At 40.0% G+C, this 14464-nt stretch overlaps 1 pseudogene; it reads right to left on the bottom strand.

Annotated features, from left to right (window-relative positions):
* Positions 1–8290, bottom strand: part of LOC130683541 (protein phosphatase 1D-like) — a 105877-nt pseudogene extending 97587 nt beyond the window's left edge.
* Between the last annotated feature and the right edge of the window lie 6174 nt (positions 8291–14464).

Genomic DNA, 14464 nt, shown 5'->3' with positions numbered 1-14464 from the left:
GAAAACAATTTGAAAACACTTACCAACAACCGTCAAAAGATAAACATTCTTTAACCAAATAATTCATCCTCATTGATTTTTTTTTTTCTGAAAAATCCAAATGAAGAAAAAAGCTATCTTGTTTTCACTTCAGCCCTTATTTTATAGTGTTAAATACAGTGCACACTTGTGCAGAACCCATTTCCCCCTGTAGTACTAGCATCCGGATCACGTTCTGGAGTACACAGCTTCCACTGCAAGCAGTCTTCAGTGGAACTAAAAAACTTGCTTGCTCCCGGCATTGGAGTAAGCAAATGACCTAAACTAGATTAGATTCTTTCAGAACATCTACATCATAAGACAGGAAGGCATGAAGCCAGAAAACTGCTAGAGCTCTTGGGATGTTGATCGATCCCAGAGACTAACACCTTTCAATAAGTGTCCACTAGCTCCTATCACCTAGAGCCCCAGAGGTACCCTAGTTCTGTCCATTTTGAGACCTGCTTTAGTCTTTAGGTTTGATTCTGTGAACTACCTAATGTCCTTCAATAAATTCCCATGTTTTCTCTCCTTAATGTGGACTGAGTTTGCGTTACGTTAAAAAAACTGTAATACAAAAACTGAACTACAGAGTAAGTTACAGACAACTTACCCTCAGACAAATGTCAGTTAAGGAACCAACAAAGGCTTAAAGGATCAAGACTCTCATTTATGTTCCAGATGGTAACCAAATAGCCCATAATTTACAGTAGTAAGATAGGGCTGAATTTAAAAGAACGGCACACATAGTCTGTAGTCAGCACACTAGGTTAGCACTGTGGTCAAAAATCTTTTCTGGGTCAGCTAATATAGAGACCCAACTCTGGTCTAAGATGACATATGACTCTAAGAAACCACAAATAATGTGATGTGACTGATTGATATGACTATAGGTTGAATTGTGCCCCTCCAAAAAAGGTATGTTGAAATTCTAACATCAAGTAACTCAGAAAATGACCTTATTTGGAAATAGGGTCTTTACAGAGGTCACTCAGTTAAAATAAGGTCAATAGGGTGGGCCCTAACCCAATAGGATTGGGTTCTAATAAAAAGGGGAAATTTGGACAAATAGACAGAAGGAAGATGATGTGAAGACACACTGGGAAAAGATGGCGATGTGACTGAAGTGATGCATTTACAAGCCAGGGATGGCCAGTAAACACCAGAAGCTCAACGAGACAAGGAAGGATTCTGCCTTAGAGGTTAAAGAGTACAGAGAGAGCATGGCCCTGCCAACACCTTGATGTTGGACTTGTGGCCACCAGAACTGAGAGGAAATAAATTTCTCGTTTGAAGTCAACCAATGTTTTGGAAATTTGCTAAAGCAGATGTAGAAAATGAACACATAAGGAATATAGTCAAAATATTGTAACAACTTGGTATGGTGATAGCTGGTACCTAGAATTATCATGTATATAAATGTTGAATCACTGTGTTGTACACCTGAAACTAATGTAATACTGTGTGTCAACTACCCTTCAATAAAAAATAATTATCTAAAAAAAAAGAAAATGAACACAATGACATAAAGGAAACAATTCAAACATTTGGGGATATGGACCTTACGTTAAATCTACTATAGGAATATGTTTCCCATTTACCCACCACAAGAAAGGATCAGAAGACTAACTTTAATGCTTAAGGAAGGAATTAGAAAAACAACAAAATCTTTCAAATACATCTTATTGACTCTTCTCTCTAGGCAAGGAATACTAATGAAAGAGGCTGTAACTAAAATGAGTTCCCTGCTCTCTGTGGGGTTGGGAGAACCCTGAGATCAGGTAAGAGCATTTATTACCAAAGCAAAGTTGGTAGGATTACCTAACTGACAACAGAGCAGAAGAAAAACTGGATCTCCATGATAGTCATCCACAGGACTTATTTGACTCAAAAAATCAAAGACAAGAAACAAACAAAAAAATCTTCCAAGTTTAGTGAAAGGAGATGTTAACCTTCTTCAAAGTGCTATGTCCCCATTTTCACATGTAGCTGTACACCAAGGAAAGAGAAATACCCACAACATTGAGTAATTACCGAATGATGGCTATAAGGTAATAATTCTGGGGCTACAGAACCTAACCACAGTTCATTGGTTCACAGCTAAGGCTCATGGAGATGAAATACTAAACAGGAATTTGAATCCACTCTATCTTGGACCCAATGGAATCCCAAACCTATCCCAAAGCTAGGTTAGTCCCTGAATAACCACAGTACTGAATAACTTCCCTTCACAGCTCTTGACAGGTCAGGAAGCCTATTTTGGTAGAAAAGGACTAGTTCAAGACTTTGGAGAACTCCACCAATGATACTCTCCTCCAAGAAAATGAAAAGCTTCATCACATCTCAAAAGATCACAAACACTCATGTCACCATTACAACACGAAAGCAGCAGTGATCCTACATATTGCATTCTATAGTTTGAGCATTGCAAAAGTCTGAAAGCTCTTCAAAAAATGACAGTGGATTATAATCAAATGGTGATGCTAAATGCAGCTGCTGTTTCTGATTTATTCTCTTTACTTAAACAAATAAAGCACTGCCTTGGCTATCTGGGATGCATCCAGCAGCAGGACACTTATGAAATTTGCTTACATTCCTGGGGACACCCAGTTTTCTGATCTTTCTGAAACCTGATTCTTCAACTTTACTTTTTCTTTGTTGCGGGACTAAATCAAAGAGTTTCTTTTTCTTGAACCAATAGACAGTAAACTGCCAACAAGATATCCCATCACTTCCAAACACCATTATAGAATCTAATTCCTACAAGCAAGGGCATTCTCGTACATAACCACAGTTAACCATCAAAATCAGGAAATTAACACTGATACCATACTACCATCTAACCCATCAATCTCAAATTTCATAAATTATTCTGTAATTATAATAAAAGGATAAAATTTAAGATCCCTTATATATTACATATCACATCTCTTTAGTCTCTCAATCTGGAACAATTCCTCATTGTTTCCTTCATGCGTTTTAGAAGCACTACCAGGCCAATAATTTCAAGAACACCCCTCAGTTTGGGTTTGTTTCAAGTTCCTCATGCTTGTATTCAAATTATGCATTTTTGGAAGGAATATCTCAAAGTGTTAAATATAATCTCATTGCAGACAGTATACAATTTCAATCTGCACCATAAAAAGTTATGCTACCTTTGATCACTTGATTATGGTGGTGTCTATTAGTATTCTTCACTATAGGCTTTTTCCTTTTGTAAATAATAAGCATTACATAGGGAGATAAACTGAAACAATGTAAATACGCTTGTAATGGGTTAAATGGTGTCTCCCCCAATAAGAGTCATGTTCACCCAGAACCTGTGAATGTGACCTTATTCGGGAAAAGGGTCTTTGCAGACGTAATTAGGTTAAAGATGTTAAGAAGAGTTCAACCTGGATTAGAGTAGGCCCTAAATCCAAAGACAAGTGTCCTTAGAAGAGAAGACACCGGGGAGATCATAGAAAAGACACTGGAGGCTGACTGATGCATTTACAAGTCAAGAAATGCCAAAGATTCCTGGCAGCCACTAGGAAGTAGAAGGAAGCATGAAACAGATTCTCCCTCAGAGTCTCCAAAAAGGAATCAACTCTGCTAACACCTTGATTTCAGAGTTCGGGCCTCCAAAACAAGGAGAGAATAAATTTCTGTTACGTTAAGTCACCCAATTTGTGTTAATTTGTTAGAGCATATCTGGGAACATAATATAATTCAGTTCCTCAAATTTTCACCCACTAGTTTCAGCAATCATCGATGTTTTTTGGCTGAATCAATTATTATGGTTATCAAATGTGACTTTGTAGTTCAATCATTCTTTCTACATTTACTAGTGGACTTCACGGTAAAGAAAAGCCTTACATCACCTTTATTCATAATAGCCAAAACCTGCAGACAACCCAAATGTCCATCAACAGATGAGTGGATAAATGAGATACAAGCAATAGGATATTACTCAAATCTTGAAAAGGAAGAAAATTCTGATAGATGTTACAATATGGATGAACCTTAAAGGCATTTTTCTAAGTGAAAGCATACAAAGGAGCAAATCTTGTACCATTTCAATTATATTAGGTACCTAATAGTAGGCAAATTCATAGCAACACTAAGTAAAATCAAGGTTACCAGGAGCTGGGGAAGACAGTAATGGGGAATTATTGTTTAATGGGTACAGAGTTTCTGTTTGGGATGATGAACAAGTTCTGAAAATGGATAGAGGCACAATACTGTGAATTGTACACTTAAAACTCCCTAAGGGTAAATCTTATTTGTATTTTACCAGTTTTTAAAACTGGGAAAAAAAATCTAATTAGAAAACAGGTAAGAAAGCTAATTTAACATTAAGCCTTAAGAAAAGGCTTAAGAAAGCCACAAGAATTCAACTAAATTAGCAGTTGCTTTCCACAATGAATTGGTCAGCCCGTAGAGAATAATTATAAGATGTGTAAGGCAGTATCTTTGTCCCCAAAGACTTCTCAAGTTTAGCTGCAAGGCAGACAAAATATAATGGTTATCTCACATTGGTCTGTGTGATCTTTATAGGGATTTCACAAGACCAAAAGTATTTTCGTAATAATTCTAATAATTTGCCCTTTTCACTGTGTTAACATTTGCACTGATGGTTCAAAAGCAATGGTTAGTAGAATTGCTGGAGCATTAGGAATCAAGGCAGTGGCACCAAAATGAACTAGTAGTCACTGTATTCTCCATAGCCACTCAGAGTCAAAAAAACAGAAAAAGGTAAACTAGTTTCACTTAAGAATGTCCTTGATCATGCAATAACAATTAATTCACATATTTTTAATATTCTGTATGACAAAAAAGTAAGTATACACAACAGGCTTCTCTTCGCATACTATGGCTGTCCAGAGAAAAAGTACTTGTGGTTGTATCAGTTATGAAATGAACAAACTACATTTTTCATGGACCACCATTTTCACTTTTTTTTTTTTTTAACTGGAGCTTAAAAAGTCCCGTTTTGGAAAATATGCATCCACTACAATGAACTAGACAGTTTCCCAATCTAAAGACTCTCTGATGAGATCAGTGATATTAACAAATGTGTTTTGATACTGTATAATAAAGTGCATCAATATTTGAAATTTCTGCATCACTCAGTGAACCATTATTTTCCAAATGACTAATACGCCATGTCACAAAATCACACATGGTTAAAAGATTCATTCAAAGTGCAAGAGAGACCAACAGATCTTAATGTAAAAATACAAAAAGTTTATTGATAAGGTTTCAGATTCCAGTTTGACTAACCTTTAAGAAACTTTTGGTGTAGAATACCCACAATTATCTGAAAAGACTAATAAACCATTCCACCGTTTTCCTACTACGTGTATGTGTGAGGCTGCCTTTTCTTTACATACTTCAACCAGACAACATAGCACAACAGACAGAATGCAGAAGCAGATAGAGACTATTTATTTCAGTATTTATTTTGGAAAAATGTCATTTTTCATTTTAAAATAGATTAACATATAATAAGTTTATATTTTAATGTATTATAATTTTTGTAATTTCTCATATAGTAAATATATGTGTAGAAATAGAAACAAAAGCTTTTTGGGGTCCTCAATCACTTAAGAGTACAAAAGGTTCTGAGGGTAGAAAGTATGAGAACCACTGTTGTCACCCAATGAGCACTACAAAAGTAGAAACACAGGATACTTAATGCTAAAATGAACAAAATTCCCCACAGAAGAAAACATACTGTCTTAGAGCCTGAAGAGTATATTCTTCAGCTCTTTTTTAAGTTGAGAGGGGGAAATTAAAAAAACTGGGATGTTTCCACGTGCCCTGGGAAAAAGGTGAATAGCCTAATGTGACACAAATGTGAATAACAGATAAAACTGAATAGGGACTCGTAAGTTAGACTGGGAAGGACTTGGTGTGTAAATTACAAACTGCAGTTTACTTTACAGAAAATGAGGAGCTAACCATGAATTTGGGACTCAAGTACAATTTTTAAAAAGAAACCTTATTATATATATTTTAGAATAAATAACACACATTCACATTTAACAGAATAGTCCCTGCTTTATTAAAAATGTTCAAGTAACAGGGTTTATACTTGATCATTTTAGTTCAAACATATGGCAAATACACGTTGCTCCATCTGAACTACAAAATAAACAGGACTCTAACTATTCTTTGTGTCTAATCAGCCTCTATCTTGTTGTCTGGCTGTTCACTCCCAGTCGCCCTGCAGGCAATGAAACTACATATTTCTGGAATATACTGCAGTGCTTTCAGCTCTGCTCCGCCTACACAAAAACAAAACAAATCAATTATAGGGGCCACGGGATTGGATAAGAAACGCCTCCCACAGGCGGACTAGTTGTTCTCTGAGTCAATCAAATAATTCTTGGCAGAAAGCCAGGCAAATAGAAAACAGGCTTTTAAAGAAGCTGGTCTTCAATTCTTTGACAATATCTTTTTTAAATGTTCTGTATTTAACCAGTCTTGACAGTCTTCTCTATGTTCTCTCTCCCTTTGCTGAAAATAAAGCACCATTATACTACCATTAAGAGAATTTCTTTAATGACAGATTACCTTTTCTCTAAGAAAGATTCGTGCCATTCATTTCATAGCGATGACAAGCAACTACAACTCTGTATGGTAGCATGTTGGGTACAGAAACATTGGTTGCTTTAGAAAACATTAAAGCTTAGACGAAACTACATCAAATTTTTAGAAATAAAGTTCTCTATTTCCTTTTACCGTATCAGTTATTCCTTATGTCTTGCAACTTTGACCGGCAGTTACAAATTCTAAATACTTTTAAGTAGGAAATGTTGAGAACTATCTGACAGCAATTAGCTACGGCAACTACCTCCAAAAAAAGTGTAACTTTAAAACGCCCTAAAAACATTTAAAACATACCCCTAACATGGGGCCAATTTAAAGAGGTAACAACGCATTCCGCGCATTTATTTTCCATAAGCATTTCAAGCATAAAGATCCTAAAAACATTTTATAATCACCAGAACCCAATTCCTTCCCAAGCATTAAGTCGCTGGACGATTACATTTTACCTTTCTAAATAAGCTTACAGTTTTCTCCAACTACCAGCCTCCTGAGCTCATTCTGGAGCACTGACACCACCGTAGGAGGCAATCGACAGAGACAAATTCTTAAAAAGCAAAAGTATGACAAGATTCTATGGAAACACTGCAAGTTGTACCATCTCCCGCTTCCTTCGCGTGGCGGATAGTAATTAAGTCTTCAATACACCTTTTGGCCAAACTCTGGCGCCAGGTTTCAAACATGTTTCGCGGGTTGCCAGCAAAGCGATGCCGCCAAGGGAGAAGACTGTTTCCCATTGATCCTTTGTGGATAGAAATAAAGCGAAGAGCAGTTGCAGGGAGACAGCGATCCTGAATTCCTAAGGAACTTCTGTATGCCCAGACCTGCACCCCGGAAAGCACTGTGGGCCCGAGAAGTCTTCACTCCCACCCGTGTACACTTTGATAGGGCTCTCGGTGCCGGGGGGCCCACGCGGTGCTGATGCTATAAAAGCCCTCAACTGACTGACAAAGAGGCGGTCGCCAAACAAGCCAGGGAACTTACTTACCCAGTTTCTTCCACATGGCGAGGTGACAAGCGAGAAAGCCTTTGCGGATGGCAGCGCAAACCTTCGCCGGCTCGGACGAGATGAACCCCTTCTGCTTCTTGATGAAACCGCACAAGTGCTTCCGGGCAAACTGTGCCGCCTCTCGCCCGCCGTGCCCGTCGCACACGGCGAAAAACGCCACCGAGGAACGGCGGCCGCAGCGGCGGCCGGGAGCTGGCGAGGGCCCGGAGTCCGGGGGCGGGGCGCGAGTTTCTCGGGCTGCCACCGCGGGGCCTTTCCCCAGGACGTCGCTGGCGGCAGCCGGCGGTGACAGCTGCGGAGGCGACGGTTGCGAGAGCGACCGCCGCGGCGAGGGCTTTTCTTCAGCCGTCGGCTCGGGCTCCACCACAATTTGTGTCACGTCCTCCATGTACTTCCTCCCGCCCTGGTCAGAGAAGACGCTCACTCCCAGCGAGTACAGCCCCGCCATGGCCGGCTGGCCGGGATGCCGCCGGTCCCACGCAGCCCGCCGAACCCAGCGGCGGGAGACACACTCGGTGCTCGCCGGCCAACTTCGCAGACGCCGAGGCGGGGGAGGGGGCAGAACCGGGGGGGGGCGCGCGCGCGATATCGGTACTTGTCCGCGAGAGCTGGGCCGGAGCGCCGGGACGAGAGCAGCCGAGCAGCTGTGCCTGCACAGCGCGCCTCCCCGCCCGTCCGTGCCCCCTCCGCCCCCACCGCGCGCTCCTCCCTGCAACGGCCGCACTTTTTCTTCGCGGCGCGGGCGCTGATCTCGTGCGCAGGCCGCGCGAAACCCGGTTCGCTTACTCTAGCAGTGAGGGTTTTAGCCCTTGGGTTTTCTACGGACGCTGAGCCCTTTTCAAGCAACTTGGTGTGTCACTTTTTGGTTCAGTCCAGGGATCGTAATGCCGCCTACTGCACTTGCGCTCCGCTGCGCCTGGCAGGGAAAGCCGTTGAACGCTCGAGCCTCCCACAAGGGTGGACAAACTGGGGGAAAGACCTGCCGGTCCTAACTGAAATGGCGGGAAAAAAACCCTCACTTTGAAAGGTGAATTGGAAAAAGCGTGGCACTCGAGCTGGATTCGGGTGGGACGTGTCCGACTGGGAGTTGAGTGAGGGAATCCAGTTAAGAAACCTTGGGAAATTTCCACCATCAGCTGCACTGCACAGTCTCGTTTCACACAACTAGGTGTGTAGGAGACTTAAAAGGATTATATTTCAATTAGTTTTTAAACAGCTCCGCTATTGTCAAGCGTAATACTTTAAGTGACGAGCCCTGGGTACAGCAGTTTGTTTACCCCTTTGGCAGCACCACTTGAAAATAGCTTACAAAAACTGACAGTCGCTCCAGTGCTCTTAACAATTTGGGTATCTTTCTTTTCCCCTCAGGTTACAATCTAAGCGCTAAAACCTTGCACAGATTTCCATAATTAAAGTAAGCATTAGAGTGGGCAGGTTAGTATGTTCTTAGCAGCAAACGTTCAATCAGTTTAAAGTTAACTAGTTTTTGGCAGCGTCACCATCAATTCTGACCATAAAAGTCTTCCAAGATTTTCAAGTGGAATAATACTAGTACAGAAATGGGAATGGCAAAAATGTTCACACAAGCAACTGACACGAAAAATACAATTAGAAAAAAACCCTTAAACCAGTAAAAATACAAATAAGCAAAAAGCTTTAAATGTAAAAAATATGAATAGATATATTAAATTAGAAATGTAGGCAAGGTATCCTCTACACCAAAATGCACTAGACCAGCTGGTCCCAGGGTAAAAATACTTGGAAAAAAAAATTCCAGCTTATTTTGAAGGGTGATCATAATCTTGTTATAAAAACCTAACAACACTAGAAGGAAATCTATAAACCATATTTTATAACTATAAATGCAAAAATGCTAAATGAATTATTAACACATAATCCAGTTACCTCTCTATACCACAAGACCTGCAAGAGAGAAGAGTTTGTGAAGCTCTATATTATTCATCTTAAACAGTTTACCCATCTCCCCTCCCTACCTAAAGATTACAAAAAGACAATTTCATCATACTTTATAATCTTTTCCACTCAGTCTCAACCAATTGCCTCCAGGTCATCCACCATTATCACCCTGATTAGCATCTCTATGCTACTCTCCACTTCTATTAACCTGATTCTTTATTCCTCTCACCAACCATCCTCATCATTTCACTCCACACTTCAGATTTCAACATCTGTTATCAGCCATTTCCCTTTATTCTTTAAATGTTCCCATCAACTTCCTGTTCCAACTGAAAACTTGTTTATCAGCTAGCAAAACTTTTCAAGTGTAGATTATTAGATTATTTTTCCTTCCACAGGTATTCTTATCTCCTCATGTTGCCTCCAAATCATTTCTCTTCCTCCTTCAAAAACCCTAGCTCTTTTAAATTTAATGCCTACTGCTACTACACCAAGATGCTGTCACCTACTGATCCCTAGTAACTAACTTCCCCCTTCATTTTTTCATGGCTCACTGCCTTTCTTTCCTCCACTATTCTTGTCACTTCTCAGCCACATTATTTTTCAAAATGTTATCCATATTTTTCATCCAACTCCTTCACTTCTCAGTTCCTCATCCTCCTCTTCATGGTGAGGTGGACTTGCTACAAATGTCCATCCCTCCATCTGTGTTCTAGATAATCTCTCCTCTCTCCTTGAGAGCTTTGCTCCATTGATTATCCTTTCTCGCTCCTACCTCATTGATTTCTCCTTTTCTACTGGATCATTTCCATCTGTGTGCCACCAGTTCTGGTTCCTATTTTTGAAAGGGTATCTTGCCGCGACCCTTCTCAGCCCAGAATGACTCAGGAGACACTGGCCCACATAAGAGATTTTATTATCTGAATGAGAAAATGGCTGCCCCCAGAGACAGGGAGCAGCAGCTAGTGGGTGAGGAAGCGCGTTTTTAATGAGTAGGGGTACGGTGTGGTCTGCGTTGGTGATTGGATCTTAAGGGGTGGAGGTATTAGCGTGCCAGAATTTGCCTTCAATTTTAACAACAAAAAAACTGCCTTGAACCTTTATATCACCCCATTTCTCTGCTCTCCACAGGAAAAAATTTGAAGTTGCCCCTATCTAGATTCTACTTCCAATTTCTACTTGACAATTTCTCTTTAGCCCATTCTAGTCAAGCAGCCATTCCCATCATTCTATAAGACTGTTCTTATGGCATAAACAAACCTCTGTTTCCAAAGCTAGTGATGACTTTACCGTTCTTACTACTGTGTGTTCCAACTGAAGCAGCAAGTGGAACCACTGTTACCTTCTTGAAACTTAGTAGCAGGTCAAAGCACTGCTTTCTTCTTGAAATGTTCTTCTCTTGGTTTGAGAGTCCACACTTCCCTGGTTTTCTTCCAAACTGGTTGACTGACCGCTCTTCATTTTCATTTGCTGATATCCTCCCAGCTAGACCTTACTTAGATTGTTGGGAGTGCCCAGGGCTTGTCATGGGCTCTTTTCTCTTCCTATGCATTCTCCTAGGTAACACCATTAGGTCCATAGCTCTAAAAATTATGTGCTGATGACTCCCAAGTTTGTATCTCCAGTCCTGAGATATTTATATATCTAGACCCTGAATCGCAGACCCAATATGCAACTGTACACTGAACAGTTCCAAAGAGATGTCTAATAGGCATTTCATCTTAACATGGCCACAGCAAACTTTTGCTTTCTTCTCCATATTTCCTCCTCCATCACTCTTACCTGTATCAGTAAGCTTCACCAGGAACCACACTGTTCAAGCCAAGAAACATAGGAACTCTGTTCCCCTCTTACCTTCTACTCCCCTGTCCCCACTAAGCCTTCTAATTCATCAGCAAATCATTTTGACTACATCTTCAGAAGCAATACTTAATCCATCACTTCTATTGTCTCTACCTCTGCCATCCCAGTTCAAGCCACTATTACCTCTCACTAGGACCAGTACTTTAATCTCCTCACAAGACTACTTTCTTTCATTCTTGGCCCTCTGTAATCCTTTTTCCACTACTATTGGGAGCTTTCACAACTGCAAATCAGATCAAATCATTCCCCTACTCGGTACACTCCATGACTTCCCATCACATTTAAAATAATATGCAAACTCCTTACAAAGGTCTACATGATCTATTTGGTCCCTAAATGTTTGTCTAACATTTCATAACAGTTTCCCCCTTCCCCACTACCCTCCATCCTTACTGGCCTTCTTTTGCTCTTGGAACTGGCCAAGCTGTTAGGGACCTTAAGGCTTTTTGCATTAGCTGTGTTCTTCCACCTCTAACAGCTTTACAAGGCTGGATTAATATTGCTATTCAAATCTCACTTAAATATTAAGGGACTCTCCTGACCATCCAGTCTAAAGTAGCCACCCAATATTTCTATCATATAATTCTCTTTCAACTCTCTGCAAAGGACTTCTCACTACCCGATGTTTTTCATTTGTTTGCTTATTTACTATCTCTCTTGATCAGAAATAGGCTCCGTGAGAACATGTCTTGTTCATCCCATGAGCCTAGGACAAAAAGCTGTTATGTGAATTGATTAATTAATTTAGCAAGAAATGTGTAAAATAGTATGAAGAAAACTATGAAACTTTACTAATGGAAACAATAAATCCCTGAATAACTAGAAAACATGCTACCTTCTGAGATGAGAAACTTAATTTGTTCCGAATTTACAAATTTATTATAATTTTAATAAAAATCCCAACTAGATTATTCTTTTACTTGCCAAGTTGACTGTAAAATTTATCCAGAAAAGAGGTAAGAACAGCCAAAAATGTTATTGAAAAAGAATATTAAAATGGTTAGTTGTCCTGCTTCTTTCAGAATATTTTATAAAATTGGCAATGGCCAAATGGACCAATGGAATAGAACATAGAGTCCAGAAAGGGATCAATATATACATGTGAAGGAGATATGATGGATATGGCATTTCAAACAATTGAGGAAAGGATTTATTATTCACTAACTACTGTTCGGACACCTGGTATCCCTTTGTTGGGACAACTCCATGCTTGAGGGGAAGAAAAAGGCGAAGTCCTTAATGTTAAATAAAATGGCAGCTTTAAAATAAAATGGCAGATTCAAAAGACAAACAACAACAAATGTTGGCGAGGCTGTGGAGAAAGGGGAACCCTCCTACACTGCTGGTGGGAATGTAAATTAGTTCAACCATTGTGGAAAGCAGTATGGAGGGTCATCAAAATGCTCAAAACACACTTACCATTTGACCCAGGAATTCCACTCCTAGGAATTTACCCTAAGAATGCAGCAATCAAGTTTGAGAAAGACAGATGCACCCCTATGTTTATCGCAGCACTATTTACAATAGCTAAGAATTGGAAGCAACCTAAATGTCCATCGGTAGATGAATGGATAAAGAAGAAGTGTTAGATATACACAATGGAATACTACTCAGCCATAAGAAGAGGGCAAATCCTACCATTTGCAGCAACATGGATGGAGCTGGAGGGTATTAGGCTCAGTGAAATAAGCCAAGCAGAGAAAGAGAAATACCAAATGATTTCACTCATCTGTGGAGTATTAGAACAAAGGAAAAACTGAAGGAATGAAACAGCAGCAGAATCACAGAACCCAAGAATGGACTAACAGGTACCAAAGGGAAAGGGACTGGGGAGGATGGGTGGGTAGGGAGGGATAAGGGGGGGGAGAAGAAGAGGGGTATTAAGATTAGCATGCATGGGGGGGTGGGAGAAATGGGAGGGCTGTACAACACAGAGAAGGCAAGTACTGATTCTACAACATTTTGCTATGCTGATGGACAGTGTCTGTAAAGGGGTTTATAGGGGGGACCTGGTATAGGGGAGAGCCTAGTAAACATGATATGCTTCATGTAAGTGTAGATTAATGATAACCAAAAAAAAAAAAGAAAGAAAGAAAAGGGGGATTACTCCCTGATAGGATAAAACTAACTGTAAATCAACAATTAATTTATGCTTTGAATGTCCTTAATTTCGATCTCTTAAAGGGTGTCAGATGATCGGCTATGGAGGTACACTTTTCTGATAATATTCCTTTCTCTTAAAAAAAAAAAGAAAAGCAGTTGCTGTGTGGTGACCTCCAGTGAGTTCTACAAACAATGGTATAAAGGGCATATCAAAGTGTAGGCAAAGGATCTGTTTGTGTTTATACAGAGGATCAAAGCCTAATTCGGCTACCCAGAAAATGAACTAAGATACGATATGAAGAAGAACTTCCAACATCAGCACTCTCTGGAAGAGTCATACCAGAAGATGATCATCAAAAAACCTCAGCAAACATCCAGGTGATGCTGCAGTTGTAGCTGCATTCATCCCACTGGTTCCTGGACTTGCCATTGGAATGAAGAAGGAGATATCTAAGCTGGCCTGTGCATACAGTAAAACAACAAATTTGACTGGATCTATACTGTTGGAACTCAACCAAGAATTAGGAGAAGTGCAAGTTGTAGTGCTCCAAAATCTTACAACTACAGACTCTCTTCTGTTAAAAGAACATATGGGATGTGAACAGTCCCCAAGAATGGGTTGTTTGAATTTGTCTGATATCTCTCAGACTGTTCAGTTCAGCTAGACAATATCCACCATATCATAGATAAGTTTTCACAAATTCATAGGGTGCCTAACTGGTTTACTTGCTTTCACTGGAGATGGCTGGTAATTATAGGTCGGCTTTGGTTATGTAACTGTATTCCTATTATGTTAATGTGTGTACGCAATTTAATTAGTAGTTTAAAACCTATACATGCTTAAGTTACTCTACAAGAAAATATGTCAAAGAAATAATCTTCCCATGTTTTCTCCATCTGCTACTCCTATAGCTTTTCTTCTTTCTTCCTAATTACAACCCTTAAATAGAATTCGTGCCC

This window comes from Manis pentadactyla, chromosome 4, assembly GCF_030020395.1.
Source record: "Manis pentadactyla isolate mManPen7 chromosome 4, mManPen7.hap1, whole genome shotgun sequence".
In the NCBI taxonomy this organism is placed as follows: Eukaryota; Metazoa; Chordata; class Mammalia; order Pholidota; family Manidae; genus Manis; species Manis pentadactyla.
The sequence above is the reverse complement of the archived record's forward strand: the minus strand, read 5'-3'. Positions and strand labels throughout refer to the sequence as shown.